This window comes from Lepidochelys olivacea, assembly GCF_965140295.1.
Source record: "Lepidochelys olivacea isolate rLepOli2 genome assembly, chromosome: 4".
NCBI classification, from domain to species: Eukaryota; Metazoa; Chordata; order Testudines; family Cheloniidae; genus Lepidochelys; species Lepidochelys olivacea.
The window spans coordinates 103282735-103306018 of record NC_140414.1 but is presented as its reverse complement, the minus strand read 5'-3'; the positions used below and the strand labels follow the sequence as shown (position 1 = coordinate 103306018).

The 23284-nt window shown below is 42.3% G+C and overlaps 1 protein-coding gene across 5 annotated transcripts in view; it reads right to left on the bottom strand.

Annotated features, from left to right (window-relative positions):
* APBB2 (amyloid beta precursor protein binding family B member 2) overlaps nt 1-23284 on the bottom strand; it is a 325422-nt gene that overhangs the window by 224428 nt on the left and 77710 nt on the right. For 4 of the 5 annotated variants that reach the window (XM_084625565.1, XM_084625563.1, XM_084625570.1 and 1 more), the window contains exon 2: nt 16618-16736. The exons of the other annotated variant lie outside the window; for it this stretch is intronic. The gene's annotated coding sequence lies outside the window, so the exon portion shown is untranslated. The remainder of the gene's footprint in view (nt 1-16617; nt 16737-23284) is intronic. 5 annotated transcript variants of the gene reach the window in all.

Here is a 23284-nt window from a genome sequence, read left to right as displayed (position 1 = left end):
TCCACCCAGGAAAGGATTTCCACTCTGCCCCTCCCCAGGACCCTTCCCCTCAGGAGAGGACACAGGTCCTCCTTACCACTGGATCTCCTCTCCCTACTGCTCTTAACTCACTCCTTTATGGAGCAATCACCCAGCCCCTCCTCAGCCGAGACTGACACTGACTTGAACCCAATATGCCCTCCAAGGCTAATTGGATCCTCAGGCTCCCACCTTTTGTTGGCCTGTGTGGGATTTATACACCCCATCACACTACCTCAGTAAGAGCTGAAGTGCTTTAAAAATTTAAAAAAAAAAAAAAAAAAAAAAGACAGAAAAAAAGTAATTTCTCCAGCATTACACCAACTATTACCAATTTTATTCTCCTCTCACATTTTGTTAATTTTAATCAAGACACAGTAGTCCAATAAGAACCAGACACACCTGTATTAAAACTGTACAAAGAATATATCGATGTCACCCAGAAATACGGTAAAAATGGACTACTGAATATCTATAGTTGGACTACTGAATATTCATAATTAAATGTACAAAGTAGCAGTTTTAGACACCCAACTGGACTAGTAAACTTATTGCAATACTTGGTTAAACCTTATTACAATATACAAGTGATGTATTAAGATGAATCTTAGGTTATTCTTTAAGGAGTTCAGTATACTCTATAAAAAGAAAAGGAAGACTTGTGGCACCTTAGAGACTAACAAATTTATTTGAGAATAAGCTTTTGTGAGCTACAGCTCACTTCATCAGTGCATCCGATGAAGTGAGCTGTAGCTCACTAAAGCTTATGCTCAAATAAATTTGTTAGTCTCTAAGGTGCCACAAGTCCTCCTTTTCTTTTTGCGGATACAGACTAACACGGCTGCTACTCTGAAACCTGTTGGTATACTCTATGGGCTTGATTTGCCACTTGTGTTACTCTAGTTTTACATTGACGGACGTCCATTGAAATCACTGGCAAAAAATAGGAACACTGCAGTGATGCACTTAATGTTCTAAAATCATTTAATCAAAAAATCTAAAAAAAAGGTCGTAAAATCAAAACAGTAATTAAAACACACTTCCTTCTGACCACACTCCATACTACATCAACAAGTGATATAACATATAGGATATGAAACGTGAATTATTTGAAAGAATGATTCATCGTGCAACAACAAAGATATCCACCATCTCAGTGAAAAACAAAAGCAAGTCATCTGGCAGGGTGTGGTATTTGGCATGTAGTTTACACTTAAAGAACTCAGATGCCACCTTTCTTGGATTTAATGTAGAAGAGAGCCATTAGGGAAAGGTCAATATTTTCACACTCTTAAGAAACAACATCTTTCAGAAAGCGCTAGTGTTGTAGCAATTAACATCAGCATCTATTTCTAAAGAAAAATGTTCTTCATTAAAACAAACACTGATGTTAAATACCCAACACTCAATATTTCTAAAAGATCCTGTTTAACTGAATGAAAACAAACTTATTTCCCACAATAGTTCCATTCTGCATTAAGCCTGAGAAAGAAAGAAGCTGCATTCAGTGAAAGTAAACTAAAACTTAAACAACTACTCCACAGTGACTTTTACCTTGTTTTTAAAATTCCCTTTTCAGTTTTTCCCCTGCATGAGGTATGGGTATTTCCTCTATGTTTGCAAGGATAATATACCAGGTAGTAAAAATGGCTGAGCCACATCTTACACTGCCCTAACACCACAGCTTCCACTGATATTACAACTTGCAAAACTTCACCATAGGTGAATGATGGCTACCAAGTTTGCAAGTGCAGATGCAGCTGAAGAGCCTCTCATCTTTCAAAAAGAAAAGGAGTACTTGTGGCACCTTAGAGACTAACCAATTTATTAGAGCATAAGCTTTCGTGAGCTACAGCTCACTTCCTCAGATGCATATCGTGGAAACTGCAGCAGGCTTTATATATACACAGAGAATATGAAACAATACCTTGCCTACAGACAGCCCCGCAACCTGAAGCAAATACTCACCAACAACCACATACCACACAACAGAACCACTAACCCAGGAACTTATCCTTGCAACAAAGCCCGTTGCCAACTGTGCCCACATATCTATTCAGGGGACACCATCACAGGGCCTAATAACATCAGCCACACTATCAGAGGCTCGTTCACCTGCACATCCACCAATGTGATATATGCCATCATGTGCCAGCAATGCCCCTCTGCCATGTACATTGCTCAAACTGGACAGTCTCTACATAAAAGAATAAATGGACACAAATCAGATGTCAAGAATTATAACATTCATAAACCAGTCGGAGAACACTTCAATCTCTCTGGTCACGCAATCACAGACATGAAGGTCGCTATCTTAAAACAAAAAAACTTCAAATCCAGACTCCAGCGAGAAACTGCTGAATTGGAATTCATTTGCAAATTGGATACTATTAATTTAGGCTTAAATAGAGACTGGGAGTGGCTAAGTCATTATGCAAGGTAGCCTGTTTCCTCTTGTTTTTTCCTACCCCCCCCCCCCCAGATGTTCTGGTTTAACTTGGATTTAAACTTGAAGAGTGGTCAGTTTGGATGAGCTATTACCAGCAGAAGAGTGAGTTTGCGTGTGTATGGGGGTGGGGGGGATGTGAGAAAACCTGGATTTGTGCAGGAAATAGCCCAACTTGATTGTCATGCACATTGTGTAAAGAGTTGTCACTTTGGATGGGCTATCACCAGCAGGAGAGTGAATTTGTGTGGGGGGGGTGGAGGGTGAGAAAACCTGGATTTGTGCTGGAAATGGCCCACCTGATGATCACTTTAGATAAGCTATTACCAGCAGGACAGTGGGGTGGGAGTAGGTATTGTTTCATATTCTCTGTGTATATATAAAGCCTGCTGCATTTTCCACGATATGCATCTGAGGAAGTGAGCTGTAGCTCACGAAAGCTTATGCTCTAATAAATTGGTTAGTCTCTAAGGTGCCACAAGTACTCCTTTTCTTTTTGCGAATACAGACTAACACGGCTGTTACTCTGAAACCTCTCATCTTTCAGTAGCATAGCCATCTTATGAGAGAGTTTCCCTAGGGCTTGATTTCCTTCCTTCACAGTTTATTGTGTGCTGCTTTTATAGGAAGCAACTCAAGCTCTAGAGAATTGCTGTTGATTCTGTAGATAACATTTTCCATTCACAAATAATAACTGCCAGCACCAAATAAAGATAGAGAATCTGATGCAACAGCAGAGCCTTTATTTCGGAGAATGAACTCTTTTCTTGTGTGTATGTTCATCAAAAACTTCTGTTGACAGAAATGGAAGCCTTTTGCTTATCTACGGAAAAGGAACAGCAACAGACAACTCCAGAACAAGCTTCCCTACAACATTAATGTACCTCCACCAGGTCTGCCAGAAACCACCGCTCAACAGATGTGCCCGTGAGATTTCAGCCCCTTTTCCTAGTATGCCAAAGAAGGTTCTGATGCAGGTTCACTAGAAACAGATTTCACACAGCAGAGCCCTTAGCAGAGATCCTATGCTAACTAGTAATGGGAGACGAACGTGTACCAGTGATCTAGATACAAACTCCTCCATATTGTACTACCAACTAATTCCTTAACACAAGGATCATTTTAAACTGTGTCACTGCACTGGTTCAAATACAGCCCAAGCTGATAGCAACCATCAGTTTTCAGTAGGCTTTATGAAATGAGTTGATGGTTTCAGTTCAGTTCCTAATGGACAGGTATACACACAAGGAAAGTGAACTGTCCTGTTAGCCACAGCCGTGGTCCCTCTAGGGCATGGATGAAGAACATTGATGGGGATTATGGGGCAGTTTTAGATCTACTTATTTTGTTTTGTGGATAGAGGACTTCAGTCTCAAAGGCATCACATTTTTATGTAAGGTATAGGTAAGAATTGCCCCATTTTACAGGTGAGGAACTGAGTCAGAGACTAGTGACCTCATCTTCAGAGGTGTCAAGATCTCAGAACCTGACTTCCCTAATGGCATACAAAGGAATCAGTGTAGGTAACTCGAGAGTCCTGACTTCCAATATCCTACTCTAGTCATTAGACCAATCACAAGAAAATCAACCTTACATCATCAAGCTAAACCAGAGGTGGGGAAATTACGGCCTGCAGGACCGTCCTGCCTGGCCCCTGAGCTCCAGACTGGGGAGGTTACCCTGAGCCCCTCCCCAGCTGTAACCCCTCCCCCGCAGCCTCAGCTCGCTGTGCCACCAGCGCTCTGGCCCATCACTCCTGCTGGGCAGCGCAGCGGCATGGCTGGCTCTGGCCAGGAGGCGGGGCTGTGAACTCCTGCTGCTCTGAGCGGCAGCCAGCATGGTAAGGGAGCGGTGGGGCTGGATAAGGGGCTGGGGGTCCCGGGGGCAGTCAGGGGACAGGGAGCAGGGGGGGTTGGATAGGGGTCGCAGCAATCAGGGGACTGGGAGCAGGGGGGGGTTGGATAGGGGGTAGGGTCCCGGGGGGGGGTGGTGGTGGTCAGGAGACAAGAAGCGGGGGGGAGGGGGCTGGATGGGTTGGGGGTTCTGATGGGGCAGTCAGGGTGCAGGAAGTGGATGGGGGTGGAGGTCAGGCTGTTTGGGGAGGCACAGCCTTCCCTACTGGGGCCTCCATACAGTTTCACAACCCTGATGTGGCCCTCGGGCCAAAAAGTTTGCCCACCCCTGAGCCAAACAGTTAGTGAACTGGAACGCACGAAGTCTACTGTAAAACTACACCTCACTCATTGCTACACTGGGTAACTAATTCTTTCTCAGCCAAGACAGCTACCAGTGAGGAGATTCCAAAATACTCAGTGATCAATTAATCACTATCTCTATGAACAGTTTCCTAACCTCATCTTATTAACAGAAAAAGTACTAATTTGATGTAGACTATAATGTTCTGAAATGAAATTATACCATCAAAACAAAACTGCCAAACAAGAATAATCAATCATTGAAGAACTGTTTAAAACTCTTGAAAGTAAAGTATGACTCTTTAAAACACTAAAGACTAGATTTTCAGTTTACATCTGCCTGGATCAAGCGATAGCAAGTAACAGGAGCAGGAATGGGAGAGGATTCAGATACCAAATGTCACTATTCCTTCCCTGATTTCCCCTCTAATTTTGGGAGGGGAACAATCTACTACTGGATTAAACCAATATCAGTTATCTTTCTCTCTGTGCCAGAACAGCAGCACTAGCTGGCACATGTGGGGCAGAATCAAGGCTATGCTGCTGCCTACCCATTCCCTGCCCACACATGGGAGGGACAGTAATGTCCCCACAAGGGAGCTCCCTGCATACTGACCGGTTTCAGAGTAACAGCCGTGTTAGTCTGTATTCACAAAAAGAAAAGGAGTACTTGTGGCACCTTAGAGACTAACCAATTTATTTGAGCATAAGCTTCTGTGAGCTACAGCTCACTTCATCGGATGCATACTGCGACCCACTCTCTTAGGACTAGTAGGACAATATTTGATTCTTCTACAAAAAAAACAGAATGAAAAGGAGAAAAATAAAATGAAGTGTTTTACAAAAACACAAAATTAAACAGGGGAAGTCTGGTAAAACTGAAGCACTGCAGTCCTGATTCCTGTTGATGAATAAACACTAGAACTGGTAATGGTTTGCATTTCCCCAGAACAGTTTTCCTGGGTTTCCTATGTGGAAATTAGGTATGTTCATTGCTCTTCTAATGCTAGTACAAGATGAGACACTAGTCACCTGATGCTTGCAAGGAAATATGTTCAGTTCCTGGCCCTCAAGATAAAGATATTCAGCTAACTGGTTGCAGAGAAAATAGAGGATTCTCCTCCCAATTTCCTGACACTCAACTAAAAATAGAAAACACTCATCATCCCATTGTGCTATTATAGCACAACTACAAGGTTATTCACAACAGTAACTCTGACATTTTATAGTGTAGGAAATGAAATTTCCTTATGGGAAAACAAAGCTCTGACTCTCACTTCCTACCAAGTATCCATTATATTAGTGTATGAGACAGTATTTATAAATGGTTGAGTACTTTATCTTGCAAGATTTCAAGTAAAATGCTGCTCTAAGCAATTGTACAGCTTTTTAAAAGCTTCTCCCACAATAAAGTAAAGCTCTAAATTTCTTTTTTGTAAAAATAGGAAACTATGCAAAGCTTTACATCCTTTTTAAGGTCTCCTGGTTACACTGGACTGCAACTTGCCTAGCAAAATAAATTATACCCCACTCACTAACAAAATATTTACAGTTAGAAACCATCTACATTCCAAGAAATATTAATGCTTACATTGGACACAAAATCAGAAAAATTCGAGTACCTTTTTATGAACGCTCTGTGGAGAAAAAAAATGCAGTGTAAGCCAAAAGCAATTCACGGTTTTAGGGCTGTTTTTCTGAAGTTCTGTGTACTCAGCTTAACAAAGATAAAGCAAAAACGTCAACTGTAATAAACTGAATACAAACAACAACACTGAGATTAAAACATATCTAAAGCACGATAATCAGGAAAAATATCAGCAGAACTCAGTTATTAGCCCTGTGGAAGCCAGTCATGCCTTAATATTTCTATCAGTAGAGACTAACCTTAAACAAGCTTGATATGGAGAAATATATACAACAGCCATACAAATTAAGATAACACTCCAAAGTATATAAACAAAAAATCTGTAACACATGCATTTTAGCATTACTATTTGTACTGCAGAAGCCACAACCAAGGTGGGGCTCCGTTTTGCTAAGCACTGTATGCACTGACAGCCCTGCGAAAAGCTTACTAACTAAACACACAATAAGAAAAGGAGTACTTGTGGCACCTTAGAGACTAACCAATTTATTTGAGCATAAGCTTTCGTGAGCTACAACTCACTTCATCGGATGCATACTCTGGAAAGTGTAGAAGATCTTTTTATATACACACAAAGCATGAAAAAATACCTCCTCCCACCCCACTCTCCTGCTGGTAATAGCTTATCTGAAGTGATCACTCTCCTTACAATGTGTATGATAATCAAGTTGGGCCATTTCCAGCACAAATCCAGGTTTTCTCACACACACACCCCACACACACACACCCAAACCCACTCTCCTGCTCGTAACAGCTTATCTGGAGTGACCACTCACCTTACAATGTGTATGATAATCAAGGTGGACCATTTCCAGCACAAATCCAGGGTTTAACAAGAACGTCGGGGGGAGGGGAGGAAAAAACAAGGGGAAATGGGTTACCTTCCATAATGACTTAGCCACTCCCAGTCTCTATTCAAGTCTAAGTTAATTGTATCCAATTTGCAAATGAATTCCAATTTAACAGTTTCTCCCTGGAGTCTGGATTTGAAGTTTTCCATCCCACCATCAACCTCAGCCTGGTCCAGTCCACACAAGAGATCCACTTCCTGGATCTACTACAGTGCTAATAAACGATGTTCACATAAACACCACCCTATACCAAAAACCTGCTGACCGCTATTCCTACCTACATGCCTCCAGCTTTCACCCTGACCACACCACACGATCCATCGTCTACAGCCAAGCTCTGCGATACAACCGCATTTGCTCCAACCCCTCAGACAGAGACAAACACCTACAAGATCTCTATCAAGCATTCTTACAACTACAAGACCCACCTGCGGAAGTGAAGAAACAGATTGATAGAGCCAGAAGAGTTCCCAGAAGTTACCTACTACAGGACAGGCCTAACAAAGAAAATAACAGAACGCCACTAGCCGTCACCTTCAGCCCCCAACTAAAACCCCTCCAACGCATTATTAAGGACCTACAACCTATCCTGAAGGATGACCCAGCACTCTCACAAATCTTGGGAGACAGGCCAGTCCTTGCCTGCAGACAGCCCCCCAACCTGAAGCAAATACACCAGCAACCACACACCACACAACAGAACCACTAACCCAGGAACCTATCCTTGCAACAAAGCCCGTTGCCAACTGTGCCCACATATCTATTCAGGGGACACCATCATAGGGCCTAATAACATCAGCCACACTATCAGAGGCTCGTTCACCTGCACATCCACCAATGTGATATATGCCATCATGTGCCAGCAATGCCCCCCTGCCATGTACATTGCTCAAACTGGACAGTCTCTACGTAAAAGAATAAATGGACACAAATCAGATGTCAAGAATTATAACATTCATAAACCAGTCGGAGAACACTTCAATCTCTCTGGTCACGTGATTACAGACATGAAAGTTGCGATATTACAACAAAAAAACTTCAAAACCAGACTCCAGCGAGAGACTGTTGAATTGGAATTCATTTGCAAATGGGATACAATTAACTTAGGCTTGAATAGAGACTGGGAGTGGCTAAGTCATTATGCAAGGTAACTTATTTCCCCTTGTTTTTTCCTAACCCCCCCCCCCCAGACGTTCTTGTTAAATCTTGGATTTGTGCTGGAAATGGTCCACCTTGATTATCATACACATTGTAAGGTGAGTGGTCACTTTAGATAAGCTTCAGAGTAACAGCCGTGTTAGTCTGTATTCGCAAAAAGAAAAGGAGTACTTGTGGCACCTTAGAGACTAACCAATTTATTAGAGCATAAGCTTTTGTGAGCTACAGCTCACTTCATCAGATGCATATCGTGGAAACTGCAGCAGACTTTATATATACACAGAGAATATGAAACAATACCTCCTCCCACCCCACTGTCCTGCTGGTAATAGCTTATCTAAAGTGATCATCAGGTGGGCCATTTCCAGCACAAATCCAGGTTTTCTCACCCTCCACCCCCCCACACAAATTCACTCTCCTGCTGGTGATAGCCCATCCAAAGTGACAACTCTGATAAGCTGTTACCAGCAGGAGAGCGGGTTTGTGTGGGGGGTGGAGGGGTGAGAAAACCTGGATTTGTGCTGGAAATGGCCCAACTTGATCATCATACACATTGTAAGGAGAGTGATCACTTTAGATAAACTATTACCAGCAGGAGGGTGGGGTGGGAGGAGGTATTTTTTCATGCTTTGTGTGTATATAAAAAGATCTTCTACACTTTCCAGAGTATGCATCCGATGAAGTGAGCTGTAGCTCACGAAAGCTTATGCTCAAATAAATTGGCTAGTCTCTAAGGTGCCACAAGTACTCCTTTTCTTTTTGCGAATACAGACTAACACGGCTGTTACTCTGAAACCTAAACACACAATGGGAATGAGGAACAGAGGTGAAATGACTTGCCCAAGGTAACACAACTGGGAATAGACCCCAGGTCTCCTGACTTCTAGTGCAGTGCCCTATCCATTAAACCACACTGCCTCCATCATGAAGCAGATAATTTCACTAGAAGGTCTTTAAGATGAAGATGGAATTTGCATTTTTACATAACACAGAATAATCAATTTTAGCTGGACAAAGTGGGTGAGGTAATATCTTTCATTGGACCAATTTCTGGCAGGTCCGGCCATGGCTGGGTCGCACCACCCTGGCTGCAGCTGGGGGCAGGCCGGGCCGCCCAGGTTCAGGCCAGGGCCAGGGCCAGGCCGCCTCAGCCGGGTTTGGCCCAGAGTAGGGGAGCCCTGGCCGTGGCAGGTCTGGGCTACCCCATCCGGCCGCAGCAGGTTGGGGGCTAGGGAGGGGCACCCCTCCCCCCGGCCGGGTTCCTTGAGCGCCTGCATGGTGCTAAATAGGCTGTGCTTACAGGGAACTTACGGGAGACAGCCTAAAAAGCTCAGGTCTGTTAAGGTAATACAGCAGGGGTCCCGAAATGTTCAAAAAAAACCTTTTTTCTTCAGAACATGGAAATACCCAGAGTAGGAAAGCCTCTGCCCCTGAATTCTGGCAGCACCTCCTCTATGGCTCCTAAAAGCAGCAACAAGGACACCTTTGTCAAGAGAAAGGTCCCTGAAGAGGGATGAGGAAAGAGGGTGGGCAGGGGGTAAGGAGTGAAACTGGATGGGATAGCCAGGGTGATGATCGCTAGCATCCAATAGCGTGGCAGACCACACCCAGTGGAATGGTGCGAGGTAGCTTCCAAAGGTCGTGCTCTCTGAACAGCTCTGTTGTGACTCCTGACGAGCCCATCAAATTTGCTGGTGACCTGCGCGAGCAGGGTGCATCATCAAGGAGGAGGAAGAGAGGCAACCTCTGTTGTAACTGGGTTTCTTCCAAACCTGATAATCAGCTTGTCTGGTGTGCTAAAACGGATTCCTCCTGTCTCGTCAGAGGTTGTTGATGGTATAGCTTGTAGTACAAAGCCGGGACACAGATTTCCCAGGGAACACAAAGTGGCTTCACTGTGCTTTAAAGAGTGTAGGGCATTGCCTGTCTGTTTAGTGGAGAGTTCCATGCCTTAAAGGGGCAGGTCTTCGATTGCGGCCGTGGAATCTAAAGCATCCACTGATGCCTTTAGGGCCATCTTGATCACTAACTGGCCCTCTTTCATTATTTCTTTGAGCTCTAGCATGTTCTCAGATAGAAGCTTTGATAGAAAAGATGTCACTCAGTTCCACATCTGTGACAGGGTGGCAACCCTGCACAGCACTGGAAGGGTTTAAGCTGGCCAGGCAGGTCGATTAACTCCATAGGCTGCAGCTGAAGGAGCAGCCAGGGAGCATGGAACTAACTGAGAGCAGCTGTGCAGGAACAGGTGGGGCCTGTATAAAGCCAGGTAGCTGGCAATAGACAAGGACTGCTAGGAAAGGCTACAGGAAGGCAGGCAGCAGACTCTCCCTGGGAAGAGGATTTGGAGCTGGTACAAGCAGAATGGGAACCACTTGTGGCAGAAAGCAGTCCAGGGAAGGAGCACTGAAGGCTGGTAGAGGAACCCAAAACTGCTGAGGTGAGGGTCCCTGGACTGGAACCTGGATAGAGGGTCAGTCCAGGTTCCCCTGATGGCCACTGAGGGAGTGGCGCCATGGGGCAGTGAAAAGGAAGACTGCCAAGGTGAAGGGACTTTGTTATCAGAAGGGGGAAACACTGAATTACCTAGCCGAAAGGCTGAGTCACAAAGAGGACACTGAAGTTCCTGGGGCTCAGAGAGGGGCTGCAGAGCAGAGGGAGACACAGAATCATGGCATGCAAACTGTGAACTGGGCATTGACCTCAAGAGCTAATTCCCAGAGTGACCAGGAGGAGGCATAAGACCAGAGGTGAGTGGTGCACCCTGTGGCCAGGTCAAAAAATTATATACAGCCAGAAGAGCCTGGTAGTTTGCCACCCATAATTGAAGGGAGACAAAGGAACAGGATAACCCACAAAATAGGTCGAGCTGCTATGGGTCCTTGTCATTTGGGATGTTTCAGTTGTATGTGCATTTGCCCGCCTGGCTGAGATGATCAAGGAGGCTGGATTGGGATGGGCACAAAAGTACTCAAACCCTTTTTGAGAATCTCGATAATGTTTGTCCACTATTTTTGTGGTGAGTGGTACCGTGGCAGGCGTTTGCCACAGGGCTTTAGTGGGATCAAGCAGTCCTCTGTTTATTGGGAGGGTGATCCAGGCCAGGCCCGAAGTTGTCAATACAGTGAACAATTTATGAGATTTTTTTTGTATGACTAATGTGTATTTCTAGAGTCTCTGCAATTCTCATAAGTAGTTTTTGAAATGACTAAGTCACTTGATGTTAGTACCCACGTCAAGGACACCACTTTGTTAGTGGCAAACTGAAAGGTTCTTAGGTGGTAAGGTACAATGTTGTTGCTGCTCTGGCCTCTGGCTCCCCTTAGTACTCCTCCATAACTGGTGAGGGTGGTTTGGCCAGGGATGCCACAGGGGACTGTGATCTTTCTCTTCCTAGACTGGGATGGAGATCAGCTCTTAGAAGCATTTGTATACAGACCCTGGCAAGCCCACTGTAACATGCCATAGGGATATGACTGGCCTGTCTGATATTGGGCAGACCAGTGCCATTCCTGATGAAGTGAGAGCAGCTGAGCTCTGTATATCACCTGGTTTTTCTATTATCTTGCCCACAGACCTCAGCGGAGGGGGTTCTCTGCTCGAAGAAGATGGGAATGTGTGCCTCAGTGACAGAGAGAAGTACATCACCTTGAGGGGAGGGGCCAACGTATACAAACCTCTGGGCACTGGCATCTGCATCAGTACTGGTAAGTCCCTTGGTACTGGAGGTCATTTCCAATTCTTCCAGGGGCATGTTCAGTAGCCTCAGTGATTCCGCTGAAGGCAACAATATAGAAGGTTGTTTCATCAGTGCCAGAGAATCTCTCTCTCTCTGTCAGGGAGATAGGCAGTCCCTTATTATTACCTCTCTATGATGTCTGGGGCTTAGTGATTATCTCCTCAAGAGGCCTGATGTATTCTTTCCTTGTGGGAAGATACTGAGCTCCATCTGAAGTCACTTCACTTTTGATCAGGGAGGACTCTCAGTGCCAAGCCTTGGTACCAGAGGCGTCAGTGTTGGCTCCGTTGCTGATGATGTCAGCTTCAGTGCTGGCAGTGTCAACGTTGGAAACTGGTATTTTCTTGGTGCTGTCTTCTCCACATTGGTTTTAGGTGATGTCTGTCTGCTAGGTGGGGCGTTCAAGGAAGCTGGATTGCCCAGTACTTGATGATTTCTGGTACCTGTCTCCTCCTCGTACAAAGAGATCTCCATAGACTGTTCCAGCAAGTACAGCTTCAGCCACTCATCCTCTGACTTGAAGAAAACAACTGTCACATTGAGCATTTATCCAGTATATGACTGTAGCAGAGTGTAGCAAGACCCCCTTGCTCCTGCTTCTGCTGCGTTCACAAATCACGCAGACCCTGGAGCTTACCAATCACCAGTGTGGTTTATTTACAGCATGCACTCCAACCACCTACAGCTTGGGTTTTCAGCCTTAAGGACTTCTCAGCTTCTGCACCCAGGAGGGAAGAGTTACCACTCTCCTTCCACTCTCTGGCTCCCACCCTATTCCTTTCTTCCCCTGGGCCTGTATGTAGCCCCAGGCTAATTAGGCTGGCAGCTGTTTCCCATTTGCCAATGGTGCAGGTTTCTCTAGCCAGCTCCAATCTACCTCCCTTAATTGGAGCTGGCGTGAGAGAGGGCTGGCTCAGGAGTTCCTGCCCAGAACCCTGTCAAAATGACTCTCTCCCAAACAGAAGAGGCTGAGTCCATCTTGTAATTAAATTAGCCCATTGCAGACCTTGAAGCCATAGGTTTATAGTTTGCCTGTTAAGGCACCCTGTACAGGGTAAGTATACAAGGGGGACTCTACAGGAGAGTCTCACCATCCTGCTACAGGGGTAGCGCAGCTGCCATATTCTTTGGGCCCTCATATGGGAGCATGCACAGCTCATCGGTTATTGCTATTCATTAGACTCTGATCTCACACACATTAGGGACAAGCACACCTACAGTGGGATCCATACTGACATACACTCAAAGAACTCAGAGTTAAGGCAGATAATGCCTTGAAATTTTTGATCTCCCTCTGCCTCAGTGACCTTTACCCTTTAAAGAGCTAAGAGGAAGGTAAACTGGCTTAACGGTCTTCACTGTCCTGAGCTATTAGCTTGTTTCCTTGAAGCCATTCAAAACATAAGGAACTGAATAGGGTTAGTTCCTATCCCATGAATATAGTGACTTGGACAGTTTAGGAGCTCACCATGGCACTGGAAGACAAGAAAAAGACCTAAGCTTGCAAGAGCCCCTGCAACCCTTACAAAAATATGCAGAGCCATGGTTAGTGCTTATGGGTTTCAAGGAGTTTTTCCAGAGTAAGGATTGCAGGTCCATAGCTTGGGCTTGGTCCTGAAACCCTTACATAGCACCAGGCTGTGAACCTTATTTTTTCACTCTGCTTTCCACTCTGAGCTAACACCGTTCTTTTATATAATCTCAGCAGGTAGTCACATGATTCAGTCACCTGTCCTACTCCCCACCCCCCCCTCCAAAAATCCCAACACCTCTGGTGATCCTTCCAGGAACTACCCCTCATAAAAGAGGCTTCATTTGGAACAAAGTTGGCTGGCCCTGCCCCTACAAGGACCAAGACAACCCTGTTATAGCCCTAGAATATTTAAACTTGTCCATTACACAATGTAATTATGATACAGACAAAGAATTTTAGTGTAGGACTTTTAACTTATTGCAAGTATTTTATATTACAGTGCAAAAAAGTAGTCCCGCTACTCTTTGCCTCTCCCTCTTTCAATTATTTCATGAGTGCATTTTTTAATTAAAGCAAATTACTGAAATAGCATGAAATTAATTTAATACAAATAGTTATATGTGCAACCAAACTGATGATAAATATAAAGCTAATCAAGGATATTTGAAAAATCTTCCACTAAATATGGTTACATTAGAGTATAACTGGATTAAAATGAAAAATAAGATTCCAGCTACAATTAGGGCTTGTCTACACTTACGGTGCAGCTGCACTACTATAGTGCTTAGTGAAGACGTTAACTACACCAACAGGAAAGCTTCTCCCATCAGCATAGGTCTACACAGGCAGTTAGGTTGATAAAACCATGTCACTCAGGGGTGGGAAAAATTCACGTCCCTGAGCGACACAGTTATATCGACATAAGTTCGTAGTGTAGACCAGAGCTAAGACTGCAACAAAAACACAACAGAAAAAGAGAAAACTACATTTTGTTTATAGCTGAAATACACCATTTTAAAAGAGGACAATTCTTATTTCCATCTAGTACAAAGCAACTTTTGTTAAGAAAATGGACCACTAAGTTGATACCCACACACCCAGTTAATGACCAGAACATAGATATGGCAGAAGTCACTACAAATGAACACTCAGCCAATGATCCTGTGAATTCTTATTCACATAAGTAACATACATGTGTAAAGTTACATAATACGTAAGTGTGCAAATGGATGTTTCCTAAGTCTTTAAGAAGAGCTCTGTGTAAGCTTGAAAGGTTGTCTCTCTTACCAACACATGTTGGTCCAATAAAAGATAGTACCTCACCCATCTTGTCTCTCTAATATCCTGGGACCAACACAGCTACAACAACACTGCATACATTAATATTTAATGACATTTTAAGGAGGGTTTTTTTGTTTACTTTTCTTAAGGAAAAAATGGAGTTTCAGGTACCTGAACAGTGAACAACAGTAGAAGTGTGTCAATACAATTCAGACCCGTGTTTTTGTTTTCTGTGTATTATATTTTTGTTTGTATAATTGTAGGTACCATAAATGCTCCAGATGCACAGTATTATGATGTTACAGTCCAGAAAACTATTTATAGTTCTTCCAGAGGTCTTCAAAGCATTTAGTACGATATTGCACATGAAAGTGAATTGGTTTAGACTTTGCCTCACACTTAAACCTATGAAAAGACTTGGGATGAGTATGTACAAATAGTCTTCCTGACTTTTGTTATGAGATAGCTGTCAACTGGCTGGAGAGAAACGGCCCTGATTCGCATCACAGGCTAACGCTGCCTCAGTAGCTCCAAAACCAGGAGCGCACAAAGGAGGTGAGCAGGCACCATTCTCTGTGCTGTCAGGTCTGGCACAAAGCACCAGGAGACTGAGTGACATTGAATCTGGCCAGAGGTGTTGATCAGTAGCCCAGGCACAAGCTCTCCTGCGAAGATTTATGGCATGGTCCACACTTCAAAACTGGATCCACCTAACTATGTCACTCTGGGCTATGAAAAATTTTGCTCCCAACACTGTAGTTAGATCAACCTAACCCCCAGTGTAGACGTAGCTAGGTTGATGAAAGAATTCTTCTGTTGATCTAGTTTCTGTTGCTCAGAGAGGTGGATTAATTACAGTGACAGAAAAAGCCCTTCTGTCAACGTAGGAAGTGTATAGACTACAGTGCTACAGTGGCATAACTATTGCACAAGCCCTTCATGTGTTTGGGAGGGACTTAAAGCAGAGAAAGCACTTCTAGATTGGGAAAATAAGTGGTGATGTAAATATGTAATTTTTAACTGCCACTTAGCTTCTATATAGACCTAGACAGTGTTAAAAAATGTTAGCTGATTGTGGTCAGTACTAAGATCTACCCAATCCTGACCAACTAAACCATTTTTAAACATCACAGTCTCTCTTTCTTAGTAGGTGCTAAGTAGTGTTTAAAAATGTTATTAACTAACTTCTGTTAACCAATAGGTTTTAAACAGTCACTCATCTTCCCAGTTCAGACAAGGCCAAAGATAGAAACCACAATCTGACTGGGAACGTAAGCTAAGTCTACGGATAAATTTTGTACAAGGATATCTATGTCAGTTAGGGATGTAATTTTTTTTTTAAAACCACAATAGTTAACCCAGTCCATCCCCTAGCGTGGATGCTATTATATCGGTATAAAGATGCCTTTTCACCAGTATAGATATTCCTGCATGAGAAGGGGAATAAACTGTACTGGTATATTATATCTCTTATAAGAACTCTTATATCACACTAGGAGCTTGTAAGGCTTTAACCATACCAGTATAGTTAAAATGTCACAATCTGTGAGTGTAGACAAGCCCGTATACCCACAGCTGGTTTTACTCGGGCTTTGAAAGGGCTGTCTCATCTGTGTGAGTTTTGTCACTTTCATTTGTCTTCACTCAAAAGCATTACACAGAAAGTACATGCATATTGTGTATAAAAAGACTGTATCCTGGGTCAGTCACCACTCACTTCCCTCTCAATGAGGAAGAAACATACTCCTGAATGCCTGAAAGCTGAGACAATATGAGTGCAGAAAGTAAAACAAAAAAAATTACTTACTCTCCCCAGTTCTTTGGTGGAAAGCTTGTATAGAATGGCAGGTTTCTTCAGCCCTTGCCACTAACACCAGCAGCACTCACCCTCTGAGGACACACGCTGAAGAAATTAACCTATAAATGCTGGGGGGGGGGGAGGGAAACAGAAGTATGTCACATACAAGCCTGAAGGTATCCAAAAGCTCTTCTAAACAGTGAGCTGAGGACGAGTAAGTAAAAACAGCTAAACTCCTGAAGATGAGAGTTGTTACAGCAACACAACTGTTGGCAGGGCAGCTCAAACCAGTGGCTTCCGCTGGACTTAGAAAGCAATGCAGTAAGTTGTCTGAGATCCACTACAGCAATTACTCATAGGTCCCCTTGGAAAGTGTCCACATTAAAAATGCACTTCCTTGGATGAATGGGGGAAGAATGGAGGTAAAGAGAGCCCTGGATCTATAATCATATACTAACTCAGAAAGAAGGGTCCTCAATTTGTACATGTCGTTAGTACTATGTCTCCTGCAGGAGAAATCATAGGTTGGTATAAAGAAAAGGAGTACTTGTGGCACCTTAGAGACTAACAAATTTATTTGAACATAAGCTTGTATGAGACACAATGATCTAATCTAAGGCACATAAGGTATAGTAGTTGTAAACTCAAATGGACAAATGACCTTTTAAATTATCTCCATCTCCACACCACTTTACAGATGCCAGTATTCTTTCCAATACTCCATATTTTTAAAAATAAAATTAACAAATTCCCTTCCCCAATATTAAGAGTCAGTATGAAAATAAAATGTGTGCCTTTAAAAATTAACACTGATGAATACCAGACTCTGAAAAAGACAGTCACTAACACAGGTTTATTATAACATAACATTAGAAGTGTTTTTGGTTTGGTTCTTAAAGGAATCAAGCAACTAGTCTATTTTTGGAAAAGGAGTATTTGGAAACAGTAATCTTGCAATCTGTACACTGTATATCAGTCCAGATTCCAACAGTATTGTCTCTCCAACTCTAGATAAATGATAAAGGGTGAGGCTTTTGAGTACTGAAAATATATTGGAATCTTGATTATCTAATACAGTTGCAGGAACAAGGATTCTTTCTACCACAAATACTAGGCATTTCTCAAGTGCAGCCACTGTGGTGTATGTGGTGTGGCCACAGCCTCCTGGGCTGTGATGGAAGGGGGGAAAAGTAGCGGCCCTTCCCCCTCGCTGGTGCTCCTGCATGCACCACTCTGGCATTGATTGCTGGGGCTGCTAGCAGGAGTTGGTCCCTGCCTCCTTCTTGAGACACCTGGGGCACAACGCTGGAGGAGCAGACAGCTGGTGAGTTCCCCACCTTCCTCGGGGCAGGGAGGGTTCAGGGTTTGGGCTTCAGCCTCGGGGTGGCGGGGCAGCAGGCTTTGGTCGTGTGGCTTCAGGCTCCAGGCCCCCGTTGCCCCCACTGGCCCCCCATCCACCCACCCCCATTGCCTCTCCGACCCTCCCATCCAGGACTTAATTGTCTCCAGGCTTGGCAGGGCTGAGTAAGTTTGCTGTGAAAAGTGATACTTGTACGTTGTTAATATCACTTTTCACAAACAGACTTACTAGCTAGCAATAAATAAATTACAATAACTTGGACATGTATATGCACATATTTATTTGTTTTTCCTAAAACTAATTAAGTATTTTAGGAAAAAGCGTGGCTATACTCTGAGGATATCAAAAAATTTGTCCTGAGAACCCCTTAGATAACCCAACAACAATAGATACTTATTTTACAACAAGAAAACCCATGTTCAAAGTAACTAGATTTCTAGGTAGGAAGTTACCATTTCTACTTTCTATCTGGAACCAGGCAGTCTGGAATGTAAATATGATAGACCCGAAGATCAAAATCTTATTCACTGCACTGTTGTAAAGTACCCCGAACAACAAAAATACCTTTTTCTTTAGCAAAAGCAGAACTCTAAATCAAACCAAAGTTCTGTCTGTTTTTAAAAGAGAAATGAAACCTCTCATGTCCATCTTAAAGCAGTCTTGTTCTGTTAGAAGTCCATTTACTATAAACCCCCCAAAGTACCAAAATGCAACATATCATTTGCAAGAGATGACTGACATGACAAGAACTTTTATCTTCTTAGTCACACAGAAAGAGATGGAAAAGTCTTGTTCTAAACTTGATGCAATGCAAAATGAACTTAAAAAAAAATATGGTATCACCCCTCCTACGAAGTTTCAAAGAAAAAGATCAATAGTGAAACACATTATTTCTAAAAAGAATAGGAGTACTTGTGGCACCTTAGAGACTAACAAATTTATTTGAGCATAAGCATAATTCAGTCATTGAATCAAGATTCCTGCAGTCACTGAATGCATCCGATGAAGTGAGCTGTAGCTCACGAAAGCTTATGCTCAAATAAATTTGTTAATCTCTAAGGTGCCACAAGTACTCCTTTTCTTTTTGCGAATACAGACTAACACGGCCTCTACTCTGATACCTGTCATTATTTCTAATTATAGAACTTCAAATTCACTTCTGAGTTAATTCTACAGAACATTTCATCCATTCATGTTTACAGGAAAAACAGAAGAGAAACAAACTGCCCAACTTCCTGATCCGTCAGTTGAAATCCATAATTAGCAAGATTAGTAGTCTTCAGTGTTTAAAAACACTAGGTTATATGCAATACGTCATTGAAACTTCAAGCTATCAGCAGGTGACCAAAAATATCTCTCTGCTTTTGACTACGTCCACCTACCGAAAACATTTTTGTTCAAGGATAAGAGCTAAGGACCTAATCCCGCTAACATGTCTGTACTTGCTCAACTTTTCACACTAGAAATGATTTCAAGGGGACTACCCATGAGTATAAACAGTTATGCATGTGTGTTTGCAGAAACAGAGGCCGAAGCCTGAAGACCATCAAGTTTAGCCCTCCAGGTTTGAAAGATGAAACCCAACCTACTATACACTGACCTTACAACAATAATTTTTTAAAAATAAAAATGGCCAGTTGATTAAAATGCATTTAATGTCTAAAATTAAACATGGAAGCAATAAAAAAAAAAGGCTTAAACAAATCTGTTGTGATTGAAAATTTATAAAACAAGATTAACACCAACACTTCTCAGTTCAGGGTTATTTTCATTAGCAGACAGCAGAACAAAGAAGCATTGCAGATGCAAAACATCATACTTCCCTAAGAAACAAAGAAACACCAAGTGCACAAGAAAATCAGTTAGGATTTTCCCACCATCACTTTCATAGTTAGCCAATGACAGATTTGTTGAAATTTCACTAAATTTGGAAAGTGCACCCATAATGTGGTGTAATTACATTCATCACCTTGAATTTAAAAACCAGGATAAACAAGAGAGGTGTGGGGAGCTCTAAGGAGGAGGGAGTGCTATTAAATGATGGCTCACCAGACCATCTGCAGAGCTTGGTAACAGAACTGACCTTTTCAAACATTTCTCAGAGTTTTCCAAGAAAGGGCAATAACATTTGGCAGCAAGTCACAAAGCAAAGCTTTGTCAAGATACACAGGGTCAATTCAACGGTGCCAGAAATAATAGTGTATGTTCCTGAAATGGGTGTAAATGCACACACTATCTTATATCCTCCTGTTGGCTACTCTTCAGGCTACAGTCCTCTCCCCCAAGCCTGCAGTGTACACCCACCTTCCCGCATGTCATTTACACCACCTCTGAATTGGGCAGGTTTGAAAACAATTAGTGGAAGAGGGAAGAGAAGAAAAAAATCTTTTTTTGCAAACCTTAGACTCCCAAATGGGATCCCAGACAGCCAAAGCTGCAGCAAGGTCAGTCTCCCAGACCACACAAGCCAAGTTAATTCAATTAAGACTTTATTAGAAGCAGTACATTGGAAGACAGATAATATGCAGTTATTGATATCCTCCACAGAAAACAAATTAGCAATACTTAGCCCTCACAAATGACCAAACTGGAAGGCTAAGTACATATTGCTACAAATCAACTGGAGTGACTTGGAGAACATACTTATAAAGATGGCTACGTCTGATTTTAAGAGATTCACCACTCTCTGTATTAAGGGGATTCCTTTCTCTGGAGAAGTGTAAGAAAACTACAGAAAACTCAAAATCAGTCAAAATGTTTTCAAAAGCTGGGATTCTCAGTGGTCAAAGAAACCTGCAGCCCAAATGAATGAGCCATTGAGCAATACTGAAATGACAGCATGGAAGATGACCCCATATGTGTTACTGAATTTCAGTAAGAACCAGATGGCAAGGTTAAGATTTGGCAGCCATAACCACTGTAAGATGTTGGAACAAAGATCACTTTCTCAATGCCCAATAAACAGTGGGGTACTTCTATATGAAGAGATATAGGCTCCATACCTATTTCTCAAATTAGTGTGACTTAACTGAGGTTAAGATGAAATTTGCTGATGAAGGAACCACTGCAGCTATTCTCCATGTATTTTTCTTTCTAACTATACTTCGTAAAAATGATATGTTCTGTGGCAGTAAAACTTCATCTGGTTTGAAGAGAAAGGAAGAAAAGGAAACTTGAGACATTTTCTTTTCTTAGCTAGCATAGATAAGCGTAGCTCTGTTGACTTCAATAGAACTATGCCAATCTACATCAGCTGAGAATCTAGGTCTTTATTTTTAAACAGCAGTTTCTGTTCATAACCCCTGTAAGGCAAATGTAGGTATTTCTCTGATGATGTCTGATGAAGAGCAGATAGCCAGTGTTCCAGCAGAGGTCATTGTTGAGATACTGTCTGTGGTAAACAAACAATTCTCTTGTGCTTTCTCCTCAAAGAGAAGGTTTCGTGGAAAGATAGCAGGGGCACAGTCTGGTGGCACCAGGGAACACAACAACTGTTAAGAGGGACAATAACACCTCTGAACCCTCTCTCTACCCCTGTAATGGTTCCCTATATCATATGTCTGTGCAGGAGGAAAGGAACTTGTGAAGGGAATTATGGATTGCACAGTAATCATAAATCTGCCAAATTAATACATACTGCACGTATGGCACTTTGGCAGGGTTCCAGTGGCTCTGGAAACCATAACATTAGATTTCTTGACTTTTGTGCTTTTAAAATCTGAGCTATAATTATGACTTATTGTATGAGGGTATTTTTTTTTTTTATATTTTCTGTCTGCAGTATCTATACAAATAGATATGTACACAAACTTCTCTCTTTCTCACACACACAGTATTTATGTTACCATCAAAATGGAACACACTTTTCTGTTTAAGTAGCCTGGAATCTCCACATTTCAAATTGACTCTGGATATTGCAACTGTGCTGGGATTTTTTTTTTCTTCCACTCTTCTAATGAACAAAAAATTTCCCTCCAAAATTAATAAAATGGAGGAAGGAGTGTGTCCACATATTTTCAATACTTAACAGCTACTGGATCTATTTGGAGGATGAATTGCTCTTTCATTCCCCCTGAATAATTTATTATTTTAAGTTCTAAATGTAGTAGAGGTTTTTTTATTTGGGCTGTTTGCTTGTTTTGTTTCAAGAGTTATTTTTAACTATTTTCATACAAACTCAACTATTTCCCCATACAGGAACCTGCCAGAAACATTAACAAGTTTCATTTCAATTTGACATAAGCAAAGGACTCTTCCAACATAATGAAGCGTAAACCTCTAACTTCTACACTCAAAAGAATTATAGGAAAGCTAAGGACAAGGAAAATTGTTGTCACAGCCTGAAGAATTTCCTGTCATTTCTAACATTGCCTTTTTCATTGGAAAAAAATGCTCGGCTTCTCTGAGAGCAGCCTGTGCCAAATATTCATTAAACATTAGACAAAACCTTCAAAAGCAAGCATTTTACATATTAATATATTTCGCTACCTAGAGGGGCTAAAGGAGAAGAAAGAATCTATTTTGTGCTGTTTTTCTTCCCCTCACTAATTTTTGTTTCAGTTAACACACTAACTTTTGAAGACAGGCTTTCATTTCTCCCTACCCCAGTTCAACATATACTAAGGGGAATCTCCCTTTTTTGCAACAGTGGCTAAAACGTTTGAGGCATTTCAGAGTAGGCATTATTTTATGTATATGTTTTACAAACACTTTTCAGTAATCCTAACCCCAAAAGTTCAAAAATCATGAGGTTTTTTTTAAATAATAAATTTGGGTTTTTTCTGGATTTTGGGCCTTTCGGGTTCACATTTTCAAGTTTTTCTCTGCAATCATGGGGACAAGAAACAGGATTTTGTTTGTTTGTAAATGAAAACAGATTCTCACATAATCAATTGGCTCAAGGAGCAGGACTTTAAGAAAAATATCAAATATCATGAAACAATAAAATCACTGTAATTTCTCCATTTTGTGCTGCTTTACACATAAACCCCAATTAGAGCTGGATCAGAGCCACATTTGGACCTAGTGTCCAGAAGAGTGGGTCACTCAGGCTATGTCTATGCTTAGAACACTTCTGCAGCAGTTCAGTATAGACACTTACTATAGCGACGGAAAGGCTTCTCCCATCTCTGTAGGTAATCCACCTCCCTGAGAGATAGTAGCTAGTTCTACAGAAGAATTCTTCCATTGACCTAGCACTGTCTATACTGGGGGTTATATCAACTTAACTATGTCTCTCAGGGGTGTGGAGTATGCTGATGTTACTTACCGATGAAGACCAGCACTCACAAACCTATATCCTTGACATGGGTGGAC